This window comes from Galeopterus variegatus, unplaced genomic scaffold (assembly GCF_000696425.1).
Source record: "Galeopterus variegatus unplaced genomic scaffold, G_variegatus-3.0.2 Scaffold1813, whole genome shotgun sequence".
NCBI lineage: Eukaryota > Metazoa > Chordata > Mammalia > Dermoptera > Cynocephalidae > Galeopterus > Galeopterus variegatus.
Window position 1 is genome coordinate 300,558 of NW_007727924.1, and position 5,713 is coordinate 306,270.

General features: G+C 36.3%; 1 protein-coding gene and 1 non-coding gene across 2 annotated transcripts in view; one reads left to right on the forward strand and one right to left on the reverse strand.

Annotated features, from left to right (window-relative positions):
• Positions 1-5,713, reverse strand: part of MLLT3 (myeloid/lymphoid or mixed-lineage leukemia (trithorax homolog, Drosophila); translocated to, 3) — a 278,524-nt gene that overhangs the window by 247,744 nt on the left and 25,067 nt on the right. The gene's annotated exons all lie outside the window — the stretch shown is intronic.
• TRNAI-GAU lies at positions 2,400-2,474 on the forward strand. The gene has a single exon. It is a non-coding gene; the product is annotated as a tRNA-Ile (tRNA).

Below are 5,713 nucleotides of genomic sequence, written 5' to 3' on the forward strand. Positions count from 1 at the left end.
TTCGTTTTTCTTTTCTGTTTGCATGGTAGGTAAATCTTTTTCCTACCTTTCACTGTTAGGCTATGTGAGTGTTTATGGGTGAGGTGCGTCTCTTGAAGGCAGCATGTAGTTGGGTCCTCCCTTTTAATCCAGTCAGCCAGTCTGTGTCTTTTGATTGGGGAATTTAAGCCTTTTACATTAGAGTTGTTATTGAAAAGTGTTGATTTATTCCTAGCATTTTATTTATTATTGTTTGGATGTCTTAGGTGTCTTTTGTTCCTTTCTTTCTGATGTACTGTTTGTTTTCTGTATTTGTTGGTTCCCTGGGTTGTAGATAGCCTTTTTGTTTGTTTTCTCTTCACGAATGCCATTTTTATTATAGTAGTGGGTTTTGATTTTTCTTCAGTTTTTATGGCAGTGGTAGTTATTTTTCAGGTACCAAACCCAGTACTCCCTTAAGAATTTCTTGTAAGGGTGGTTGTGTGTTGGTGAACTCCCGCAGTTTTTGTTTATCTGAGAAATATACTATTTGCCCTTCATTTTGGAAGGACAGACTTGCGGGATAGAGTATTCTTAGCTGGCAATCTCTGTCTTTTAGTATTTTGAATATTTCATCCCATTCGTTTCTGGCTTTTAGGGTTTGTGATGAAAAGTCTGATGTTAGTCTGATTGGGGCTCCCTTACAGGTGATTTGACGCTTCTCTCTTGCAGCTTTTAAGATTCTCTGTCTTTGAGTTTTGCCAATATGACTATATCATGTCTTGGAGAAGACCTTTTCGGGCTGAATACGTTTGGGGATCTTTGAGCTTCCTGAATCTGAAGATCTGTGTCTTTTCCTATACCTGGGAAGTTTTAACTAAAATAAAACATATATTTTAATATTTTTAATGACCATTATTAAATGTTAGGAAAAATGTACTACCAATGCCTTCATATTTCCTTTTGCATTTAATGATTTTATTACCTTAGTAAATTCTTATGAGTCTCTGGGGGAGGGGAGCTTTTTTACACAATAAAATTCTACTTAAGCAGCATATTTAATACCATACTTTAAAGAGTTCTTTACCAACATTTCAGTTTCTCATATTTTTTTATTCTGAAGGACAATTATGAAGATCCTCCAAAGGTTTTGAAAAATGAAACAATTTTATATAAAACATCCTGTCTTTCCCTCTTCTTTCTATCCCTCAGAAAAGCACATACAACATCTTAATTTCACTGTAAAAAGAATTCCTGATGATATATTACCATTTCTCTAGTCCAGCTCTATCCACTAAGGCAGCCACTAGCTACATGTGACTATTAAGTCCTTGAAATTTAGCAAGCGATTGAGGAACTAAATTTTTTATTTTATTTTATTTTAAATAATTTAATTTAAATTTTAAAAGTCACGTGTCTACTGGCTAGTGTTTTGGACAGTGCAGCTGTAGAGTGCTGTATATAGAAACCTAGACATGAAAGACAATATAACTTACAAGCTGAAATTAAGGGCAGGCTCAAGGGAAAACTATTTCATAAGCTTTTATCACCAGCTAATTCTAGATCAAGAATTGCCTCCTTCAGACTTTCTTACAGCACTTTTCCTTACTACAAAAATAGGCCTTCAATAAAAGCTTGCAAAATGAAATTAATACAGCTTTAAATCTACTCCAAATCAATAGGACTACCAGGAAAACTTCTCCATTTCATCAAATGTATAGAAGTGCCCTGATTTAAAATGTCACAATTGTCAAGACTGATATAAAGGAACTGATTTATTTGCAGTTTTCATTTAAATAATAAATAATAGCTCCTTTAGAACACTAAAAATACGGTTTTGCTTACAAAAAGTTATTTTAAACACACTTGGCCAGAGATGTCTATTGCATAAGGTAAGATATTCCTAGCCAAGAACCCTACTAAGGATTGCTGCTAATTACTACTATACTCTGTCACTTACTTACTACTAGACTTTGACTAGGTTACTTAAATCCTATGCCTCAGGGTTAACTACACCTACTTTAAACTCAGGGTTACCATACCTTCTATATAGAATTATTGTAAGATTTACTGAATAACATGTGAAAATCACTTGGGATAGGACCTATACATGGTAAGCAAACAATGAATATGTTGTGACAATTTCCTGTCAACCTGGAGATTATATTTTTGATGGATGAAAACATAACACATATGCAAAGTTACACAGATAAAATTACAAAAGAAGCTAGATATATATTTTTTTCATTAGGTCTTACTCAACCTATGAAACAATGCTCCTTTAATAAATTATATTGGGGCAATCAAAAACCCTAGAATGTTGACATGTGTCTTATAACATGAAAAAGGCAAGCCATCAAGGTTTAATTTATTTCCCAAATGTATAAATATGACTACTATTTTGTGTCAACATTTTTATTAGTGAAAGTTAGGGAGGGACTGGCTGGTTAGCTCAGTTGGTTAGAGTGTGGTGCTGATAACACCAAGGTCAAAGGTTCAGATTCCCATACAAGCCAGCTACCAAAACCAAAAAAAAAAAAAAAATTCTGCTTCCAAATATAGAAGTGAACTTCTTTTTAGAATCAGATAGTTTAAAACAACAGCTTTATTGAAATATAATTCACATAAGACGGTACTTCAAAAAGTTCATGGAAAAATGGAATTAAAAGACAATATGAATCTTTCCATGAACTTTCTGAAGATCCCTCATATAATTCACCTATTTAAAAGTGTGTGATTCCATGGTTTTTAGTATATTCACAGACAGGTGCAACCAACACCATTGTAAATTTTAGAGCACTTTCATTATCTCAAAAAGTCACCATATACCCTCTTAGCTATGACCCCCATTTTCCTCCCATACTCGCAGCCCTAAGAAACCACTATTCTACTTTCTATCTTTACAGATTTCCCTATTCTGGACATTTGATATAAATGAAATGATACAATACATGGTATTTTGTGATTGGCCTTTTTCACTTAGCATAGTGTTTTCAAGGTTCATCCATGTTACAGCATGTACCAATATTTCATTCCTTTTTATGGTCAAATAATATTCCACTGTATGAATAAACCACATCTTGTTTATCCATTCATTAGTTGACAGACATATGGGTTGTTTCCATCGTTTGGCTACTGTAAATAATGCTGCTATAAACATTCACGTACAAGTTTTTGTGTGGACCCATGTTTTCATTTCTCTTAGGGTAGATAACAAGGGGTAGAATTGTTGGGTCATATGGTAACCCTATACTTAGCCATTTGAGGAACTGCCAGGCTGTTTTCCAACATGAAGCACCATTTTACATTCCTACCAGCAGTGTGTGAGGTTTCTGATTTCTCTACATCCTCACCCATACTTGTTACACTCTAGTGGGTATGATGTGGTATCTCGCTATGGTTTTGATTTGTATTTCCTTGATAACTAATGATGTTTGGCATCCTTCCATGTGCTTACTGTCCATTTGTTTATCTTCTTTGAAAAAAATGCCTATTCAGATCCTTTGCCCATTTTTAATTGGATTAATTGTAATATGATTGAGTTGCAAGAGTTTTCTTTTGTATATATTCTAGCTACAAGTCCATTATCAGATACATGATTTGAAAATATGTTCTCCCATTTTGTGGATTTTCTTTTCAATTTCTTGAAAGTGTCATTTGAAGCACAAAAGTTTTAAATTTTAAAAAATCCACTTTATTGGGGCCGGCCCGGTGGCGCACTGGATAGTGCGCCGCTTGGGAAGCGCGGTGGCGCTCCCACCCGAGGGTTCGGATCCCACATACAGACTGGTTCCCGCTCACTGGCTGAGCGAGGCGCGGGGGCAACGCCGAGGGTTGCGATCCCGTTGCTGGTCCCGGTCCGGTACGGGGGCGACACTGAGGGTTGCGATCCGTTGCCGGACACGGAAAAAGACAAAAAAAAAAAAAATCCACTTTATTTAATTTTTCTTCTGTCACTTGTACTTCTAATGTCATATCTAAGAATCAACTGCCAAATCCAAGGTCATAAAAATTAATCCCTGTGTTTTCTTCTATGAGCTTTATAGCTGTAGCTCTTTATAGTTGTAGCTCTTATAGTTAGGTCTTTGATCCATTTTTAGTTAAGTTTCGTATTCAATGTGAGGTAAAGGTCCAACCTCATTCTTTTGCATGTAGATAACCAATTCTCCCAGCACTATTTGATAAAAAAGACTATTATTTTCCTATTGAATAGTCTTGGCACCCTTGTTAACTAGAGACACATGACCTTATTTCTAGAATCTCAGTTTTATTCCACTAATCTATATGTCGGTCCTTATGTCAGTACCATACTGTCTGGATTACTGTTGTTTTGCAGTAAGTTTTGATATTGAGAAGTGTGAGTCCTCAAACTCTGTTGTTCTTGTCCAGATTGTTTTGGCTATTCTGGGTCCCTTGCAATTGCAGATGAATTTTAAATGATCTTGTCAATTTTTACAAAGAAGCCAGTTCAGATGCTGATAGGGATTGCACTGAACCTGTAGCAAATTGGAAAGTATTGCCACCTTAACAATATTAAGTCTCCCAATCCATGAAAGTAGGATATTTTTTATTTATTTAGATATTCTTTCATTTCTTTCAACAATGCTTTGTAGTTTCAGAGCATAAATTTTGCACTTCTTTTGTTAAATGTACTCCTAAGTATTTTCTTCTTTTTGATGTTATTGTTAATGGAATTGTTTTAACTAGATTCTCTGAGAATTCATTGCAAGTATACAGAAATACTATTTATTTTTGTGTATTGATCTAGTATCCTGCAGCCTTGATGAACTTGTTTATTATGGGGGTATTGATAGTACTCCAATTCATAGGGACTATTAGACTTGCAGAGTACTCAGCCTGGCACGTAGTAACTGTTAAATACCAGCTATTACTACTCAAATACTTTGATATTTCAAGTGCCTTATGAATGTGTCTCACTATATTTATTCAACATCTCCTATGTGCAACAGTGTGACTGAAACAGTGACTTAAAAAAAAAAATACTGTCCATAAGGAACTAAGTCTCAAAGCAGAAATCGATCCTACTTGTCCCTCAAGTGATTTGTACAGATGTCAGATAAACTATGAATAAGCTTTCTGTTATAACAAATTTGCCTTCATACACTCTTTAATTAAGAGCCTCAGAAAGCCATCCACTTTTGAGCCATGTAAATGAGGTTCTGCCTCCCTATTCTTCAATGTTTGTTACCAGTTTTTCCACAACTCTACTAAACACAGGTATTATTGCAGAATGATGCTGCTGCACTGCACATGACCAATATGACAGGAAAGTTTTACTGTCTTGTAATTACTAGCTTTGGTCTTTCTTTCCACAAAGTCTATTTCAAGTGCTTGTAATTTCTAGAGAAGGGAAACAAAGAGAAATGGGGAATCAGGGGAAGTGGGGATTATAATAGCTAAGGTTCCTTCAAGACTGCAGTCTCCAATCCTACTATTCTATAGAAGCTTACCAATATATTTTTAACTAAAACAATCTCATTCCAAACAGTCCTTTAAACTTAAGACATCTGCTTAGTGTTCTAAAGCATGATTTAAAAATCGACCAGGGGGGCCGGCCCGGTGGCGCACTGGATAAGTGCGCCGCTTGGGAAGCGCGGCGGCGCTCCTTCCCGAGGGTTCGGATCCCACATACAGACCGGTTCCCGCTCACTGGCTGAGCGAGGCGCGGGGGCAACACCGAGGGTTGCAATCCCGTTGCCGGTCCCCGGTCCGGTACGGGGGCAACACTGAGGGT